Genomic DNA, 22,291 nt, shown 5'->3' on the forward strand with positions numbered 1-22,291 from the left:
TGAGACTGAGACGTGTCAGAGATGTTAGAAAGTTTTCATTTAACGTAAATGTAGTGAGTAAATAGCATGACCTAAAGGAGCAGGTTGTAGAGACTAACTCCATTCATAACTTTAAAAGCAGGTTTGATAGAGAAATAGGCCAGGAGTCATTGCATTAGACAACCAACGGCTATAAAAGCGGAGTCCAAGAGCTAGAGCTCATTCCTGCCGACACAAATAGGTGAGTACACGAACACAAACATTACAATTAAATAAAACGTAGCATATTGCTCACTGGAAATAAAACAAAAAAGTTTCAGGGATTTACTTTCTATTTTTTAAAGACCACTTTTAAACAATTTAAGTAAAAGATATATGCAGCTCTTTTTTAACCGGAATAATTTATTGAACCATTTATTCATATAAATTGCTTACAGCTGTGTTTGTGTATGTTCTCACCTGATTGTGCTCATCCAGTTGTAGTCACCTAGTTGTGATGCAGGGTCGAGTTTCTGCTCTAAAGCCCCGCCGTTCGACCATCAGTATTTCAATACAATAAAGATGCGTATCGAATTGGATTCGACCCCTTCCTTATAAAATCCGTTCCACTTATTTATGACTCTTAGACTGAAACTAAGTCTTTCTGACATCCCTGTGACTTATCTCCACTACTAATTTCAAATTATGTTCACTCGATTAACTGCTCCTTAATTAGAACATTGCTTCAATATCTATTTTGTCAGTCCCCCTAAGTATCTTGTACGTCGTTATCATGTCAGCCCCATCCTGCCTTTCTTTCCATTTAGTCAGGTTTAATTCACCCAGTCTTTCTTCATAGCTCATTTATTTGAGCTCAGGAACGATCCATGTATATTTTTGGATCTTTTTAAGGTCTTGTTTCTATATGTAGGTTTCCCATGCCTGAGCATCATACTACAAAGGCACTACGGGCTCACCATAGCCCGTGCTACTTGGAACTTTGTTCCAGGTAGCGAATCTTTAACAACAACAACATCATACTACAGTATAGGTGTAACAAAGGACATATACAGTGCTTGGGACGGACCTGTGTCCAAGGTGCTGAAGGATAACCGGACGTTTGTCGTATTCTCATCCTGCCCTCGTTGCTCTGCTGATGTGTGCCTCTGCTTAGATCTCCAGTTATGTCCATTCTTAAGTTTTCTCTTCGTACTCGCTCAATGCAGGTCGACGTTTAATCCCCGAAAGACCACAAGGTTGGGCACCATTCCTTTCTCCAGTCCCATCCCAAATCATTTTTCTGACCCCTTTCAAGTGCTGTATAGTCGCAATGACTTTGCGCTTTTTCCTGATAGTCCCCTTCCCTTCCCTTCTGCAGCACCTGCATGGCGGCTCTATGTGTTGCTCCCTAGCATCTGGCGGCTCTGTGTGTTGCTCCCTAGCATCTGGCGGCTCTGTGTGTTGCTCCCTAGCATCTGGCGGCTCTGTGTGTTGCTCCCTAGCATCTGGCGGCTCTGTGTGTTGCTCCCTAGCATCTGGCGGCTCTGTGTGTTGCTCCCTAGCATCTGGCGGCTCTGTGTGTTGCTCCCTAGCATCTGGCGGCTCTGTGTGTTGTTCCCTAGCATCTGGCGGCTCTATGTGTTGCTCCCTAGCATCTGACGGCTCTGTGTGTTGCTCCCTAGCATCTGGCGGCTCTATGTGTTGCTCCCTAGCATCTGGCGGCTCTGTGTTGTTCCCTAGCATCTGGCGGCTCTGTGTTGCTCCCTAGCATCTGGCGGCTCTGTGTGTTGCTCCCTAGCATCTGGCGGCTCTGTGTGTAGTTCCCTAGCATCTGGCGGCTCTGTGTTGCTCCCTAGCATCTGGCGGCTCTGTGTGTTGCTCCCTAGCATCTGGCGGCTCTGTGTTGCTCCCTAGCATCTGGCGGCTCTGTGTGTTGTTCCCTAGCATCTGGCGGCTCTGTGTTGCTCCCTAGCATCTGGCGGCTCTGTGTGTTGTTCCCTAGCATCTGGCGGCTCTGTGTTGCTCCCTAGCATCTGGCGGCTCTGTGTTTTGCTCCCTAGCATCTGGCGGCTCTGTGTGTAGTTCCCTAGCATCTGGCGGCTCTGTGTTGCTCCCTAGCATCTGGCGGCTCTGTGTGTTGTTCCCTAGCATCTGGAGGCTCTGTGTTGTTCCCTAGCATCTGGCGGCTCTGTGTTGCTCCCTAGCATCTGGCGGCTCTGTGTGTTGCTCCCTAGCATCTGGCGGCTCTGTGTGTTGCTCCCTAGCATCTGGCGGCTCTGTGTGTTGTTCCCTAGCATCTGGCGGCTCTGTGTGTTGCTCCCTAGCATCTGGCGGCTCTGTGTGTTGTTCCCTAGCATCTGGCGGCTCTGTGTGTTGCTCCCTAGCATCTGGCGGCTCTGTGTGTTGCTCCCTAGCATCTGGCGGCTCTGTGTGTTGCTCCCTAGCATCTGGCGGCTCTGTGTGTTGTTCCCTAGCATCTGGCGGCTCTGTGTGTAGTTCCCTAGCATCTGGCATCTGCATATAGTATGCAACTGAAAACAGGACTATAACCCCAGGACTATATGCAACTGGAAACTGAGTTTTCAGTTGCATATAGTCCTGGGGACCATTCAGGCTTGTTCGCATTTGTGTTCCTCAGGTGTGCCCCAAAGAAGGAGGTGATTTGATAAAATGCTATACCCATGATTACCATCAGAGTGCCGGCAAGGAAGTGGTTCAAATAACTTCGGCTATCACTTCCTTATGTCCGGTCTTGATGGTAAAGCGGATTAAGGCGTCCTGTATATACCAGTTGCGTTGCTCCTAGCAATATGGGTTTGAGTCACTTCTGGGGTGTGAGTTTTCAGTTGCATATAGTCCTGGGGATCATTCAGGCTTGTTCGCATATATATATATATATATATATATATATATATATATATATATATATATATATATATATATATATATATATATATATATATATATGTATATATATATATGTATATATATATATATATATATATATATATATATATATATGTGTGTGTGTGTGTGTGTGTGTGTGTGTGTGTGTGTGTGTGTGTGTGTGTGTGTGTGTGTGTGTGTGTGTGTGTGTGTGTGTTTTTATCTATGTTGAACTTGGACAGAATTGCGACGAAGAATTTTTGTAGAAAGCACATGAATGTCAAGGAATATTTTCTCCTGTTTTCGTGTTCATCCTCTTCTGCTACCCTGAGTGCCTTGACGCAGGTAATATATGCGAGAGAGAGAGAGAGAGCGAGAGAAAGGTAAAATAAATGGGCCTCAGCGTGTCTGGAGACAAGCAAATAACAAAGGATACGAACATGGTATCTTCGCATCTCCCGTCTTGAGGCGATCTTCGTCCTGACAATCTTCCAGATAATCTGATCGCCAGCTTTCGTGTGTCTGGGACGACAGATGAAGCATCAGAGACAGCATCAATGGCGCATTAAGCGTTAAACACTCTTCCCGTCAGAATTCGCCTGATGTTCAATATGCATAATTCATCCATTCCTTATTGTCCTTCGGTGTGGGAGCCTCTGAACGTCCGTGAACATCGTATCGGCTAGAGAGCTCTCAATCGCGAGAAGTTAAGTCTCCCTCCAGGGGGGGAGTCTCTTATCTCGTGAATTCGGAATTGGAAAAGTTCCATTTCACGCTTCTTTATAAATTCGTGAAAAACGATTTAGTTTTCCAGGAAGAGTGTTTGCTCTGTTGTTTTCGGGTTTCCGTTTCCATAAGGAATGAATGCGTGTATTCTTTATCTCTGTCTTGACTGGTATTTTGAAATTGTATTCATAGTGAGAAATTTCCGCGTGATCTTAACACTGTGCATGTCAGTCTTGGTTATTTGATCTTCTGTTGTTAGGCAGGAAGCTACGTGTTCCTCTCTTCTCCTTGTATGTACATTGAGAATTTAGTCTTGGGCTATGTTCAGGACTACACTGTACTGGTTGGCTGGTTAGCATGCTATTGCAGGGGCATTAATAACTCTTGAGAGGGATGGAGCCTTCATCCCTACACCAGTTCTTTGGTAGCGTAGCGTTTGCAGCCTCATTCGTCCAGTTCTGTTTTGGTTTGGGTGAACTTCGCTCCGTGGTATTCATTCTACCATCCATTAACATACTAAGGCAGAGCATTTTACTGATTTAGAGCGATTCAAAGTTCCTTTGTACTGAAATAAATTTATTGAAACTTAGATGCCCACACAGGGATGAGGTACCCCCGTTTTTCTCTGGCCATGCTTGGCGTGTTTGTATATCCTTGTATCCCTTTCTCTTGCCGTATTTATTGTTGATTTTTCTAGGTCAATCATCTATTCATCTCATCTCCTCTTACTCTTATTATCCAGTAGATCACCAAGGTAAAAATTTTGGTGAGGGATGTTTGTACATACGTTTAATATATGTATGTTACTTGCAATTTAATTGTATTGTATTATGAAGGATTACCCCAATCTCTCTGTATCCTATCTACCAATGCATTCGTCTATCTCTCTCTCGCTCTTTCCACGAAGGTCTCAGGCCAGAAGAGAAGTTGAAAGTTCCCAACAGGGATGGCTCTTGCTGAGTGATATTGAAATTGCAAAAGTTATCCCTTTATAAAAAGATTTCTTAGACGTGCCTTAATATTGCTTTTTGGAGAAGGACTGTGTTAAGTGAAGTTTTTTCTCGAGTCTTTGCTTTGTTGAAGAATTTAGGAAAAATATTTATGGATTAGAAAGTCTGAGTGATCGGTACAAGAAACGGCTTCTGCATACAGCCACCACCAGTACCTCGGTTCACGGAGATGTTATCCGTTCGGCACAGTTTTTCGATCCTATGCAGAACATACTAACATACTAAACATAATAGATACCCTTAAAAAACTTCATAGAAAACACCGACCTTACCTAACCTTGTTAGTATGTTAAGATAAGCATCTTATAGCTTCGTAATTACAATTGTTACTTAACCTATACCTATAATAGGTTAAGTAACAATTGTAATTACGAAGCAATAAGATGCTTATCTTAACATACTAACAAGGTTAGGTAAGGTCGGTGTTTTCTATGAAGCTTTTTAAGGGTATCTATTATGGTTAGTATATCACCTATGCACGTAGTTAATAAGTCAATATTGACTATACGAATTTGCGAGAACGGGTTGGGAATGGCAGTGTCACGGCCATCTATGGGTCTGCAATCCAACTCCCCTAGTATTGGACGATATGTAGACAACGCCATCTGTTGGCGGTAGCCTGGTATCGGAGGAAGGCCCCAGTTTCCTGCCCCAGTCAAAAGAGGAGGTCGATGAGGATGACCTCTGGTGGGTGGCGTATCACGATCAGCGCCATCTAGGTGTGGCAACAAGCATAATATACACTCCCCGGTGAACGAGTGTTACCTCATGGTTTCCCCAGTGTACTGTCCATATAATTAATGACGTTTTATGTCCACAGAGGTGACATATAGAGGCAATTGTGGTGAGGAAGGCAGTTAGCTACTCTTGTTTGAATTACATTGGGACCCCTATCAGCGTGTTCCTGAAGCCCCTATGCCAGTGAGTAGCTGGAGAGCGAAGGTTGGGTGTAGGCACATCGTGACACTGTGTGGGTGGACTGGCCCATGTAGAAGGTGAGTGTTTGCCAGTACGAGTGGACAAGATACTGGGACTGTGGAATCAGTGGAGTTGATGAACACTGCTAAAGTATGTGTGTCCTGCGTGAAAGAGACGCTATTTTAAATAAGTGTAAATACTTTAATATATATATATATATATATATATATATATATATATATATATATATATATATATATATATATATATATATATATAGGTGAAGGGAATTGTGTATTGCTAACCCCCTCCCCCCCCCTTATTTAATCATTACACTACTTCTTGATACAACCAGTTCTTGAACGCTTACGACCGACTTGGGGTCGGATGTAGAAAAGAGGTTATAACATCAAGAACCAGGTTACTGGCCCTAAGTGGCCGAAACAGTGGGTATTTATGAAGTGTGTGGGTATTTATGTAGTGTGTGGGTATTTATGAAGTGTGGGGTATTTATGTAGTGTGTGGGTATTTATGAAGTGTGGGGTATTTATGTAGTGTGTGGGTATTTATGAAGTGTGGGGTATTTATGTAGTGTGTGGGTATTTATGAAGTGTGGGGTATTTATGTAGTGTGTGGGTATTTATGAAGTGTGGGGTATTTATGTAGTGTGGGTATTTATGAGGTGTGAGTATTTATGAGGTGTGAGTATTTATGAGGTGTGAGTATTTATGAGTTGTTGGTATTTAAAACGTGTGGGTATTTATTAGGTGTGAGGTATTTATGAACTGTGAGTATTTATGGAGTGAGGATATTTATGTAGTGAGGGTATTTATGTAGTGAGGGTATTTATGTAGTGAGGGTATTTATGTAGTGAGGGTATTTATGTAGTGAGGGTATTTATGTAGTGTGGGTATTTATGTAGTGAGGGTATTTATGTAGTGTGGGTATTTATGTAGTGTGGGTATTTATGTAGTGTGGGTATTTATGTAGTGTGGGTATTTATGTAGTGTGGGTATTTATGTAGTGTGGGTATTTATGTAGTGAGGGTATTTATGTAGTGAGGGTATTTATGTAGTGTGGGTATTTATGTAGTGTGGGTATTTATGAGGTATGAGTATATATTAAGTGTGAGTATTAATGAAGTGTGGGTCACCGTTTTCGGTGGATATTTGTAATATTTTTTGTAGTACGGGGGAATCTATTCAGAAAGTGTTTGTCTCATGTTCTGTCTGAATCATGTGGTCCTGTGCCATGCTGTGTGCTTCCTTCATGTAGGCCAGGTGGTGTGTGGTCGTCATGTAGGCCAGGTGGTGTGTGGTGGTCATGTAGGCCAGGTGGTGTGTGGTGGTCATGTAGGCCAGGTGGTGCGTGGTGGTCATGTAGGCCAGGTGATGCGTGGTCCTCATGTAGGCCCGGTGGTGCGTGGTCCTCATGTAGGCCCGGTGGTGCGTGGTGGTCATGTAGGCCAGGTGGTGCGTGGTCCTCATGTAGGCCCGGTGGTGCGTGGTCCTCATGTAGGCCAGGTGGTGCGTGGTGGTCATGTAGGCGCCTGACAGCTGGGTGGACAGCGCCTCGGATTCGTAGTCCTGAGGTTCCGAGCTCTATCCCCGGTGGAGGCGGAGACAAATGGGCAAAATGTTTCTTTCACCTTGATGCCCCAGTTACCTAGCAGTAAATAGGGACTTGGGAGTTATTCAGCTGCTACGGGCTGCTTCCTGGAGGTGGAGGCCTGGTCGAGGACCGGACCGTGGGGACACTAAGCCCCGAAATCATCTCAAGATAACCACCTCGAGAAGGCCATGTGGTGTGTGGTCCTTCCGTGGCATTGGAAACTGTGGTTATATGATTCCGTGATTATATTTTGAAATTCGATCCCATAATATGTGATCAATTGTTTTATGTATGTAGTCCTTGCACTATTTAATGCTGGTAATGTTCACCGTTGGTTCTGGGTCATGATATTCACGGTATGCGGATTGCCTTATGTGTGTGCGGACCTATGTGGTGCTATGTGGCACTAGTTCCATAATGTCGTGCTATGTGGCACTATTTGCATAATGTGGTGCTATGTGGCATTAGTTGCATAATGTGGTGCTATGTGGCATTAGTTGCATAATGTGGTGCTATGTGGCACTAGTTCCATAATGTGGTGCTATGTGGCACTAGCTGCATAATGTGGTGCTATGTGGTTCTAGTTGCATAAAGTGCTATGTGGTTCTAGTTGCATAAAGTGCTATGTGGTTCTAGTGATATGTATTCATGTCATGAGGTTCTTGTTGCACGTGGCATATCCACCTAAGCCGGATAGGTTGGCATGTCACGCGATCTTCATGTAATGTTGTCCCGGTTGTAATTAATCCTCTTTGCATGGGGCTAAGAGAGGCAATCCTCGCTGCATTTGGTCATGAAGCGTTGTGCCGGATGCACGTGGTCCTCATCCCTAATGTTCGTCCCGCATTTTGGCATGGGGGTCTTCCTGTCATGGGGTCCCTCTGTCATGGGGTCCTCCTGTCATCGGTACTCAAGTCATGGGCAACTCCAGTCATGGGGTACTCCAGTCATGGGCTCCTCCAGTCATGGGCAACTCCAGTCATGGGCTCCTCCAGTCATGGGCAACTCCAGTCATGGGCTCCTCCAGTCATGGGCAACTCCAGTCATGGGGTCCTCCAGTCATGGGGTCCTCCAGTCATGGGCTCCTCCAGTCATGGGGTCCTCCAGTCATGGGCTCCTCCAGTCATGGGCAACTCCAGTCATGGGCTCTTCCAGTCATGGGCTCCTACAGTCGCTGGATCCTCTAGTCATTGGCCCGTCGTATCATGGGATCTTCCTGTCACGGGATCTCCAGTCACGTTGTCGCAGTGTCCTGGAATTACAATGTCACGGGGTTCTCCTGGCATGGGGACCGAGAGCTGGGATCTGTGTACCTCGTCAGGTCGCATATCTTCTCATTTTGGAAACTGGTGGCTATTGAACCCGATGTACAAGGCCGTAATTTCAACACTTTATGGTCCTGGCCTTTGTATATCGCCAGAGTTCGGCTTCCAACATTACCGCGATAGTTATGGGCCAACCTGTAAATATGGACAAGGTGAAATACAGGCGCTTTGGCCCCGATTATATTTCAGCAGGCAAGGAGCTCCCAAAGGCTCTATTCTCATTTTTTCACCCTCCTTTAGGTTGGTATTCAGAGGTGATGCTTTTGAAGTCGAGAGATGGTCTTGCATCATTGAGTGCCTCCGGTCGTTTTAGTTTAACGATAGGAGGTGTTTTATGGTCCTCGTTCGTTTTAAGATGTTTGGCAAGAGATAGGTTTGTGTGTGTGTGTGTGTGTGTGTGTGTGTGTGTGTGTGTGTGTGTGTGTGTGTGTGTGTGTGTGTGTGTGTGTGTGTGTGTGTGTAGGAAGGTGTGTCCAATTGAATGTGACTTTCATGTGTGTGTGTGTACTCACCTAATTTTGCTTGCGAGGGTTGACCTCTGGCTCTTTGATCCCGCCTCTCAACCGTCAATCAACAGGTGAACAGGTTCCTGTACACCTGTTGATATGATATGTATCTCTGTCATATTGATATGATATGTACCTCTATCATATTGTATATATGATACCTCTATCATATTGTATATATGATAGAGCCCTATTGGGCTCTATCATATCTACACTTGAAACTGTGTATGGAGTCAGCCAGATACATCACTTCCTAATGCATTCCATTTGTCAACTACCCTGACATTAAAAATATTCTTTCTAATATCTCTGTGGCTCATTTGGTCACTCAGTTTCCACCTGTGTCCCCTAGTGCGTGTGCCCCCTGTGTTAAATAGCCTGTCTTTATCTACTCTATCAATTCCCTTGAGAATCTTGAATGTGGTGATCATGTCCCCCCTAACTCTTCTGTTTTCCAGCGAAGTAAAGTTTAATTCCCGTAGCCTCTCCTCGTAGCTCATACCTCTCAGCTCGTTAACTAGTCTGGTGGCAAACATTTGAACCTTTTCCAGTTTGGTCTTATCCTTGACTAGATATGGACTCCATGCTGGGGCTGCATACTCCAGGATTGGCCTGACATATGTGGTATACAAAGTTCTGAATGATTCCTTACACAAGTTTCTGAATGTCGTTCTTATGTTGGCCAGCACTCTACACCACCACAGTACACTCTACATCACCACAGTACACTCTACATCACCACAGTACACTCTACACCACCACAGTACGCTCTACACCTCCACAGTACACTCTACACCACCACAGTACACTCTACATCACCACAGTACATTCTACACCACCACAGTACACTCTACACCACCACAGTACACTCTACACCACCACAGTACACTCTACACCACCACAAACTCATCAGTCTTGATAAAAGTTTCCAGGTTCAGTATACTAAAGTAACAACCCTCCTCCCCCCCCCCCCAACCCCCACAGTCCCGTCGTTATGGTTGCACACAACTGATTAACGACCCAAATTAAGCCGTCGTCAAACGACGCCATTACGATGGTTCATTATACCGTCGGTAAACTCCCCCTCACCCATCTCCCCACTCTCCGCCCCTCATATCTCCCCTCCTTCATCTCCACAGTCCCTCATCTCCCCCCTACCTCCTCTCTCCCTTCCCTCATCTCCCCCTCCCACATCTCCCCCTCCCACATCGTCCCCTCCCACACACATTTTTGTATCATTAAGGTTGGGTGGTCGTTGTGACATGTCAACTGCTGCATCATGCAAGTTCTTGGGCTCTTTCAATGATTTTTATGAACGGTGCAATAATTAATGTTCAACGACAATAACCTACGATGATTGAAGGATGTTCCTGCAGGATGGCAGGAACAGCCTGTAGGATGGCAGGAAGAGCCTGCAGGATGAAAGGAACCGCCTGCAGGATGGCAGTATTAACCTGCTGGATGGCAGGAACAGCCTGCAGGAGTTCTTAAGTTGGCCAAGTATGTTTAAGGAGCTGACAGTATCCTGTTAATGAACGTTATGGGAGAACTTTTCTCCTCTGCTGTTGCAGTGGAGAAAAGTAGTAAAGGGGTGATCAACACGTTATCTTGTGGAGTAACCTGCCGTTACCATCTTTCCACATAATACAAAGACCATCTTTTTTTTTTTTTTTAGAATTTTATATCCCCCCTCCCCGTTATTTTGACTACCCCGAGAACAACATACCTTATGCCTCAATACATATAAAGAATTTCTTCACTTTTCTTTAGAACATCAGACTTTACTTTTCACCATTTACGATAGTAAACATTTTTACGTTAGCAAACACTGGCGAACATCGTTGTGCCTATTTGATAATGAGGATATACTGGAATTTCACAATAGCGTTACGCACACAGCTCGTCTTCTAATTATGCTAAATTAGGAGGAGGATGCTATCCTCACTATCATCACTAGAAGCTCCTCCTGCGTTATCAGTGTGGGTGGGGGACCACTCCCATGCAACGGTTGTCTCCCAGGAGTGCGTGGAGGGACCACACTCCCACACTCCGGGTTACTCTGTGAAGGAGGATTTTCTTGGGACTTGTATCAGTCGTTGTTTCGTTCAAGTCGGAGGTGGACGAACTCTGAAAACCAATTAAGGCCTAACGGGAGTGTTTTTTTTTTTTTGAAGGATATTAACGGAGGCGCGAGTGTGAAACATAACCTTACCTGGAGACTACAGCAAAGGAGACCTTACAAATTACGTCTGAATTTGGCCGTTTACCCGTATGGCCGAAATTGGACGTAATTTGAAATTTAAAAAGAATTAAAATAAATTTTTGATTTTTATTGCACAACAGCAAGTTAAAGGTCCTCTGGTAGGTTAGGAGGGCAGGAAGTGCTCCAAAGGTTTCAGAACGTTATGGAAACCGTTAATTGAAAGTTTCCTCTCCTAACCGCTCCTGGCGTTCCGCGAGCGCTATGTCATGGGTTCGTATCCTGGCCGGGGGGGATTTACTGGGCGCAAATCCTTAACTGTAGCCTCTGTTTAACGCAACAGTAAAATGTGTACTTGGATGAAAAAACGATTCTTCGCGGCAGGGGATCGTATTCCAGGGACCTGCCCGAAATGCTACGCGTACTAGTGGATGTACAAGAATGTAACAACTCTTGTATATATCTCAAAAAAAAAAAAAAAAAAAACCTTACCGAGTAAGCCAGAGAACTCAAACAGAAAACGGTACAGTACATCACTTTCGTTAGCCGATTTCATTTAAAATTATGTCCATTTTTGACCAGGCCGCGCATACGTGCGGAAAGCGACGTTATTTTAAGAGGACATGTTAGGCAGACAGCTGGAAGCGTCAAACAGAAGGGGCCCAGGCTTCTATCATGAACGGTAATGCTCCTATTGCAAACACCTCTGTAATGTTATTGATTGTGCGACTTGAGGAGGTAACGAGGAACGACAAGTTAGGTAACTAAGTCGAAAAATAAGGTAAGAACATTATGGAGTTGAGGACTCTTAGGTTAGATTCACGTAAAAGATATTTTGTTCTAAGGACAGGAAGATGAAGATGTATTGGTCATTTTCATAGGGAAGAAAATTGGTGATATTAACCGCATGTAAAACGTCATGGCTATCTTGAGGTTATCTTGAGATGATTTCGGGGCTTTTAGTGTCCCCGCGGCCCTGTCCTAGACCAGGCCTCCACCCCCAGGAAGCAGCCCGTGACAGCTGACTAACACCCAGGTACCTATTTTACTGCTAGGTAACAGGGGCATCAGGGTGAAAGAAACTCTGCCCATTGTTTCTCGCCGGCGCCTGGGATCGAACCCAGGACCACAGGATCACAAGTCCCGCGTGCTGTCCGCTCAGCCGACCGGCTCCCAATGGCGGGAGACAAAAATAATTTGCTTCAGTACAGGTGTTGTTGATGTTTATGGAAATAAAGGTTTGATACATTGTTTAATAAACATGGTACAATCTATTGAGTTGTTTATGACAAAGACAACAATAGGAATTACCAATGCATTGACGTCCAGTGAAATTTGCATAGAATTCCGTGGGTAAATAAATATTGCAATATCAATCAATGATACGTAGGCAAATTGTAAGGTAAATTTGTTATGAATGCAATATAAATGTCTCTATTCAGGGCAGGAAGGGTGGGGAGGGGGTTGATATTTGACTCTTTAACCGAGAGGTGTATTAAAAGATATACAAAGGAATAAGAAACCAAGAGGCAGGTGTCTTGTGTGTGCAGAGAGGACCTGTTAAGCCAACTTTTGTATATTGGTACAGTCCAGGAAGGTCTGTGTAACGGTACAGTCCAGGAAGGTCTGTGTAACGGTACAGTCCAGGAAGGTCTGTATAATGGTACAGTCCAGGAAGGTCTGTATAATGGTACAGTCCAGGAAGGTCTGTATAATGGTACAGTCCAGGAAGGTCTGTATAATGGTACAGTTCAGGAAGGACTGTATAATGGTACAGTCCAGGAAGGTCTGTGTAACGGTACAGTCCAGGAAGGTCTCTATAATGGTAGAGTCCAGGAAGTTCTGTATAATGGTAGAGTCCAGGTTGGACTGTATAATGGTAGAGTCCAGGAAGGTCTGTATAATGGAAGGGTCCAGGAAGGTCTGTATAAAGGTAGGGTCCAGGAAGTCTTATGCAATGGTACAGTCCTGGAAGTTACACTGGTAAGGTCTTTCACAAACTAGAGGATTTTGTGATTATCATTGGTGAGGCGAGGAAGCATCTGCTAGATCTGGGTGTGACAAAGTTGGAAGTGACAAAGGCTATAGGCCCGAAAGGAATCTCACCATGGAAACTAAAGGAAGGAGCAAAAGCTCTGTGCCTGCTCCTATCCATGGTGTAAAACAAATCACTGGTAACAGGGGTACTGCCAAAAATTTGGAAGACGACTAATGTAGTCCCAATATACAAGAAGAGTGACAGACAGGAGGCACTGAACTTCAGGCCGGTATCCCTAACTTGCATACCATGCCAGATGATGGAGAAGATTGTGCGAAAAAAAAAATAGTGGAACATCTGCAGCGAAAGAACTTAGTAACACAACATCAACATGGGTTCAGGGATGGCAAATCATGCCTCACAGGATTAATTGAATTCTATGACCAGGCAACACAAATCAGGCAAGAAAAAGAGGGGCGGGCAATCTGTATATTTTTGGATTGCCAGAAAGCCTTTGACACAGTACCACAAAAGAGACTAGTGCACAAGCTGGAGAAGCAAGCGGGAGTGAAAAGGAAGGTACTCCCCTGGATAAGGGGAGTAAGTAACAGACAACAGCGAGTCACTGTGAGGGTTGAGGCCTCGGAGTGGCGAGGAATCACCAGTGGGGTCCAACAGGGATCAGTCCTTGGACTTATACTGTTTCTGATATATGTAAATGATCTCCCAGAGGGAATTGACTCGTTCCTCTCAATGTTTGCAGATGATACAAACATTATGAGGAGGATTAAGACAGAGGATGGTAGTATGAGGCTACAAGATGACCTGGACAAACTGAATGAATGGTCCAACAAATGGCTACTAAAGTTCAACATAAGTATATGTAGGACAATGAAACTAGGCAGAGGAAATAGGAGGCCAGACACTGGATACCGAATGGTAGAAGAAGTCTTACACGAAACGGACAGAGAGAAAGGTCTTGGAGTTGATATCACGCCAAACCTGTCTCCTGAAGCCCATATCAAAAGAATAACATTGGCGGCGTATGCGAGGCAGGCTAACATCAGAACTGCTTTCAGAAACCTGTTTAAGAAATCATTCAGAACCTTGAATACCACATATGTAAGGCATATTTTGGAGTATGCGGCCCCAGCATGTAGCCCGTACCTTGTCAAGCACAAGACGAAACTGGAAAAAGTTCAGAGGTATGCCACTAGGTTAGTCCCAGAACTAAGAGGCATGAGTTATGAGGAAAGGCTGCGTGAACTGCATCTCACGTCGCTGGAAGACAGAAAAGCTCGGGGAGACATGATCACCGCTTGAAATTCTCAGGGAAATTGACAAGGTAGACGAGGATGGATTATTTAACATGGGGATGAACATCCAGAAAGGGACACAGGTCGAAGCTGAGTACCCAAATGAGCCACTGAGACATTAGAAAGAACTTTTTCGGTGTCAGAGTAGATAGTAAATGGAATTTACTAGGAATTGATGTTTTGGAGGCTGGCTCCATACAGTTTCTAATGTAGATATGATAGAGCACGAGAAGCTCAGGAATCTGTACACCAGTTGATTGACGGTTGAGAGGAGGGACCAAAGAGCCAAAGCTCAACCCCCGAAAGCACAACTAGGTGAGTACATTAAATTGTGAGAGCAAGAGCCAAGACAGGTCGCCAGCTGACACTGGCTGACACTGGCTGACACGTGTCCCGGCCCCGCCACAACTCTGCTGACGAAAGATATGAGAGCCGGATTGAGGCATACGCTAAACAAGCTGCAGTTTAGGGCCTCACAAGCCGCAGGAACCTCACAAAATTCAAGATTTTTATTAATTTTACTTTTAAAAATTGATTTGTCAGTTTATGTATTCAAAATATTTTAAATAAGCTGATGTAACAAACTTTTATTTACAGTTTTAAAATGTCTTCATACGTAATTAATTTTAGTAATAAATATGCAATCAGTAATTACTATAATTTTAAAACACTTTAATTCTTCACTTTAGACAACCTGCTACTAAACAATTAAAATGTATATATATGTTTTTAATTTTTTATGTAGCAACCCAAGGTCCTGTTTTAGCACGCACTTTTTTGAGACGTTGTGGTGTAGCTGCAAACAAGAGGCCTCCTAGCTTTATGTAGCTTAGGGCCTCACCAAGTTTAAATCCGGCTCTCAAAAATGTAGAAACAAAAGCGGAATAAAAGCCACGATGGGAGCTCTCGTAAGCTGAACATCAGCTCTTTTGAGCGGACCCTTTTCTTGCGACCTTTACCGTTCTTGGTCAACAGAAAGGAAGGGAAAAAAGGATAGTTTTTGCTGATGTAGGAAAAGGAAATTGAATTTAGCCAGCTAGGCCATTTGGAATTGCGTAAAAGTGACGTAAAAACAACCTGGGCGTCTGAAAGAGAAAAAAGGAGTTTTTTTTTACTTCTCTTTCTCACAACTAGGCATAAAAAACTTTGAACTTTGAAAAGCACGTACATAGAATCATCGTGTTTAATGTAGGTCTCTTTCTTATATGACAAATACATGGTTGAAAATGCGGAATTCTAAGAGGCGTAACAAGAGCTGAAACTGCCTAATCACTCACTAATCATAACCTGTCCAATCTCTACATAAGGAATCCAAGATTTATCATACGCAATATTAGGATTAATTTAGAACATATATATATATATATATATATATATATATATATATATATATATATATATATATATATATATATATATATATATATATATATATATATATATATATGTCGTACCTAGTAGCCAGAACGCACTTCTCGGCCTACTATGCAAGGCCCGATTTGACTAATAAGCCAAGTTTTCATGAATTAATTGTTTTTCGACTACCTAACCTACCTAACCTAACCTAACCTAACTTTTTCGGCTACCTAACCTAACCTAACCTATAAAGATAGGTTAGGTTAGGTTAGGTAGGGTTGGTTAGGTTCGGCCATATATCTACGTTAATTTTAACTCTAATTAAAAAAAATTGACCTCATACATAATGAAATGGGTAGCTTTATCATTTCAAAAGAAAAAATTTAGAGAAAATATATTAATTCAGGAAAACTTGGCTTATTAGGCAAATCGGGCCTTGCATAGTAGGCCGAGAAGTGCGTTCTGGCTACTAAGTACGACATATATATATATATATATACATATATATATATATATATATGTCGTACCTAGTAGCCAGAACGCACTTCTGAGCCTACTATGCAAGGCCCGATTTGCCTAATAAGCCAAGTTTTCATGAATTAATATATTTTCTCTAATTTTTTTCTTATGAAATGATAAAGCAACCCATATCATTATGTAAGATATCAATTTTTTTTTATTGGAGTTAAAATTAACGTAGATATATGACCGAACCTAACCAACCCTACCTAACCTAACCTAACCTATCTTTATAGGTTAGGTTTGGTTAGGTAGCCGAAAAAGTTAGGTTAGGTTAGGTTAGGTAGGTTAGGTAGTCGAAAAGCAATTAATTCATGAAAACTTGGCTTATTAGGCAAATCGGGCCTTGCATAGTAGGCTCAGAAGTGCGTTCTGGCTACTAGGTACGACATATATACATATATATATATATATATATACATATAAACAAGGGCCTAGGAAAAGTTAGGTTTGTTGAATTTTGTCCGATGCAAAATTAAAAGTACAAAAGGTGGAGTTTTTGCTTATAAAAGAAGATGTTTTGTACATTCCATCAATAGCAGCTGAATGTTTTTGGGTTAGAGGTAAGAAAATTCAATTGAAGTTAAAAAAATATAAGAAGCACTATATGAAAAGATAAAATAGTTTAAAGATGACTATATTGGAAGAAAACTTAAATGTAATATTAACTGAGAGATTACAAAAAAGATTAACTATATTGGCAGATAATAAATTATGATTATATTAAAATAAGAAAATATATTAATATTCAATTCAAAGATAATTTTTTTAGAATTTTGTTAGATAAGTCTGAAGAGTGTTCTATTAGTATATAAAGAACAAAGGAAAAAGAAAACTACAGAAGGTCTATTAGCCTATGCGAGGCAGCTTCTATTTACATCCACACAAACTCACTCATATACAGGTCTAATCTACGCTTCAAACAATCCAGCGATTCTCTATTTATCTTCTATTATTCAATATTATTCAATATATCTGTTAATCTTCTATTTACATCCACACAAACTCACTCATAAACAGGTCTAATCTACGCTTCAAACAATCCAGCGATTCTGTGACCATTGTGATACCTGGTAATTTCTTCAATAAATCAACAAACCTGTATTCAAACCGTATCTACCAACATCTTTTCTGAGTCATAACTTCTCCAATTTATTTCTATTGTTTCAAGCTCTAACAGATAAATATAAAGAGATTAGTAGAGTCTTCTGTTAACAGATAAATACAACGAGTATTTTATTAAGAGATTCATAAAGATTCCTCTATACACAGAGGAAAAAAAAAAAGCAGTATTCAGTCTGAAGATAAAATAATATTAAATAAAGTTAAAACGTAAAAAAAACTTAATATTTTAACGAAATGAGAAATTATTTCAGACGAAACAAATGATTTTGCCTTTTCTGAGGAACCAAGGTAATTAAAAGATCACAACGAGAATATACTTTGGGTATATATTTTCTGAAAACATATTTCATCGTATTCCAAACAAAAATAAAGCATTTTATCTCATCACAGCTAACAAAACAAATCATCAAAGCCGACTAGAGTAAAATCGTAAACACTTGTAAAAAGATTTTAGAGTCTAAACCGGATTCCTGACGTGGGAGACTTTTGTCCAACAGTGCAAGAATTCTACATTGGACGAAATTAATGCGGCCATTTTCCCCTTTCACTATTCTGGACATTTTCCTCCTACTAACGCAAGAGGCTTTCCCGTGACGAGAGTTGGAATGTTTTAGTCATTTTTGTCAGGTCACTGAATATGTAAATAAAACAGATCGAGAGAAAGGCTTCGGAAATATGTTCGGTATTTGTGTCTGTAGTCGGAAGTGAAAAAAATACACACAGAGGAATTTTGATCTGATATTATACGATAACAGGAGATAAAATAACTTTATTTATTGATATTGATTATAGCGATGATGCAGGCTAGAGAAATGGCGGTGATAATCACAAATGATAGTGACATGGCTAGTGTTTGGTGATAGGAAAAACGACAGTATGTAATAAAGGTCATAATGGGGGACCATAGCGGTGACAGTGAAGATATGGAAGGTGAATGTGGTGTTAACGGTGAATGTGGAGGTATGGACGGTGAGTGTACATGTATTAATGGAAAATGTGGAGGTACTGACGGTGAATGTCTAAATATTGACAATGTAACTATGATGATGGCTTTGATATATATATATATATATATATATATATATATATATATATATATATATATATATATATATATATATATATATATATATATATATATATATATATATATATATGTCGTACCTAGTAGCCAGAATGCACTTCTCAGCCTACTATGCAAGGCCCGATTTGCCTAATAAGCCAAGTTTTCATGAATTAATATATTTTCTCTAATTTTTTTTCTTATGAAATGATAAAGCTACCCATATCATTATGTATGAGGTCAATTTTTTTTTATTTGAGTTAAAACTAACGTAGATATATGACCGAACCTAACCAACCCTACCTAACCTAACCTATCTCTATAGGTTAGGTTAGGTTAGGTAGCCGAAAAAGTTCATTTAGGTTAGGTTAGGTAGGTTAGGTAGTCGAAAAAACATTAATTCATGAAAACTTGGCTTATTAGGCAAATCGGGCAAATCGGATCTCCGAATTATTCATTATCCCACCATTCTCTCTCTCTCAAAACTACATTAAAAAGTATAGTGGGAAGCGAAAACAGAAGGTAAATAATCGTGAAATGGCTGTGAAAGAGTTTGTCTCAAGACTAATAAAAGGGTTAAAATTGTATGAAGAAAAACGGAATATCACTGTTGATTAGTGTTTTTAATCAAAATATTAGGTACATCTTGAGGTATTTCACAATACCAACGTTACATTTCCATCCGAAGCTACGGTACGTTTATTTTTTCCTGATGTGGCACTACGATCCCCAAGTCTAAAATAATGCTATTGAGTCGCAATATGATAGTTGCACGTACCAATGTACGCTCTTCCAAGGTAAAAAAAAAAAAAACATGGATATAACCTGTTTAACCTCTAGGTAAAGCAGTTTTTAAAGACATTTCGAAATTTAATAAAATTCAGTATTTCAACATCAATGGTAGCCAAGTTGGGAAGGAATTTTCAGGAATTATGTTCAAATTACCAACATTAAACGCAACAGGTGACGATTATAGCCTTATAATCACGACGGGAGTTCCAAGTTTCCTAAAAGGAAGGTGATTGTCATCCTCCATTCTTCACGAAAGAATCGTTCGGTCCTCATGTGATTTTAAATTGGAAAGAGATACTCTGTCGTGGGCAGAGAAGCATGCGTAGTGTCTGGCCCGTCGAGACATTCAGATGTGGATATGCATAAAGAGCAAACTGAAGCTCAGAGATCGCAAGAAATTGTTAAAGCGAGTAATGGGAACAGGTTGTATAATTGATGAGATACTAATATCGGGTTTCGCTCTAAGGAAGGCAGGTGGCAGATGGGCACCTTGACTAATAGCAGAAAAATAGGAACCTAGTTCATTTGGCAACGGGTGTTAACAACCTAACTGATCAGTTAATGAGAAATACGAGGTTATGGCCCAGAAAGTGGAGTTGAAGATCCTATTGGACGACATATTCGACCTCGAGAAGCAAAAGAAGGTTACCACTAAAGACACCTTGTACGTAGACCTTATTGCAGGAGGAGGAAAGATTCGAGGTAACTGCAGAACCACCATATTCTTATAAATGCCTATTGACATTTATGTCTTATAACCTACGTGTGTATTTCAGAATGTCTCACATATATTATGATTTGTGTTACATATAACAATAATATATGTAAAATGTGTACATTTGAGAGTAAAATAATCTTATTTTACTGTATTTCGTAAAGCAGGGACGAATTATTTCCTGCTCGCACGTTTAGCAGCGCGAGGTGTTCCGTGTACTAATGCACTGGTTCACTTGAAGCACGACAAGCGAGCTTGGAGTTGGCCAAACTTGCCCTCGTTTCCAAGTCACTTGCTTACAACGGCCGGCTGTGGCGACGTCGTTAGTCCGCCATGGTACGCGTTGCCGGGACAGTTGGAACAGATGACGCAGTATGAACGTCTGGCTGCACTGAATAATGCAATTAATGCAATGTAAAAGAGCATTTGGGATCCGGGTTTTGAGCGTACAGTGACACAGTAGAGTATGGTGGAAACAATTGCTAATCTTCCATGTTGCTGTGCCATGGGAAAGGTGTTTGAAGGTGAATATAAGAATAGTGACGTATAAGGATGGGGTTCTGATAGTGTCGTATAAGGATTGAATAATGAGCATTATTATGTCAATCGTTGATAACCCCGCCAAGATAAGCCCAGGTCAAGAGAGGAGGAGGAGGAGGAACTAAAAGTGCCGAAAAAGCCAGGTTGTTGTGGATACTTAAGCCTAAGGGCCATTCCAAGCAGCAGTCTGTTGGATCAGCAGTCTGTTGGATTCAATTACGTCATATTTTTGCCTGAGTGCGCATACGAGCAAAAAGCGACGTAATCTATAAGAGGACGGGTTGCATACAGGAGATTTTATCCTTAACATTTCGTTGTCAATTGTAACGTTGTACATCTTAGTACGCAGTAGACGCTCGAAATAATCTTCGTGTCATTCAATCCGTGCAGTTGACCTCACCCCCCTGGTGTGACCAGAACCTCCCCCTCCCTTATGTGACCGTGACCTCACCCCCTCCCCCCCTGCCATGTCGTTGACCGCAGACAAGAGAGACCAGACATACACAAACACACAGTCAACAACACAAGAGACGACGACAACACGCTGACGGGGCCCACCAACTCCTCCCTCACACAATGGGATCTGTTCTCCCGCTGCACAATGGAGATGACATTTTTTAAGGGGTGGGGAAGCATTTGTTTCTCCCCATGCAAAGATTTTTTGGGGGGATTTTCTTTAAAGTACAGTTGTGGCAACCCCTTTGGTTACAATGGAGGGATCAAACCCTCTTTGTTTCTGTCTGTATGTATATATGTCTGTCTCTTGTCTGTCTGCCTGTCTATCTGTCTGCATTTTTGTCTCTCTCTCTCTCTCTCTCTCTCTCTCTCTCTCTCTCTCTCTCTCTCTCTCTCTCTCTCTCTCTCTCTCTCTCTCTCAGTAACAGGGGAGAATATGGTCACATGGTCGTGACTGGAGGCAAGAGGGTGGGCGCCAGCAGAATGGACCAGCTGCTTCTTGCTTACTTCTGGATAAAGAAAATGGAAGCTAAAAGCAGAGGCGGGTATTAAATCTCGATGTTTTCAAGGGGAACTTACGCTTTTGTTGACGATTTCTCTTTGATGCAAAATCACTTTTTTATTATTTTTTAAAGAGGGAATGCCAACAGCAACCCAGTTTTTGAGCTGAAAGTGCGTGGGTCTGGGAGCAGGGAAGGAGGGAATGGAGAGAAGAGAGAGAGGAAAAGAGAGAATTGGAACAGAGGAGGATGATAAATGAAATAGAGGAATGGACATTGAATCGCGAGCTTTTGTTCGAACTCATTGTAATAAGCAATCAGGACTCTGGTAGCTGAGGCGTGTTCGTGCTAGACTGTGGGAATACACGGGGCGCCTCCACATCTCCCGTCCACGAGGCTAACCATAGCCCGTGCTTCTTGCCCAGCTCCTGTGCCAGGTAAGTTACGGGCTCACCATAACCCGTGCTACTTGGAACTTGTTCCGAGTAACTGGATCTATAACAACAACAACCTCACTCTCTTGGACTTGCCATAGCGCGCATACGAGCCAAAAGTGACATTATTTTTAAGAGGACGGGTTGATATCTCGCTGGTATATATTATTCCATGTTAGGACCCGGATATATATTCCCGCCCTGTCTGTTGATACGTGACCACAAGAGCGCGCCTCGTGTAGCACTCTCGTGTAATATGCCTCTTCCACTTAAGACAAGGGACCTTTCTTACCGTCTCAGGTTCATTAATTTACACTCCTCCCACCCTCATCCCTTTCCCTTGTTACCTCACTTCTT

Source organism: Procambarus clarkii, chromosome 70, assembly GCF_040958095.1.
Source record: "Procambarus clarkii isolate CNS0578487 chromosome 70, FALCON_Pclarkii_2.0, whole genome shotgun sequence".
In the NCBI taxonomy this organism is placed as follows: Eukaryota; Metazoa; Arthropoda; class Malacostraca; order Decapoda; family Cambaridae; genus Procambarus; species Procambarus clarkii.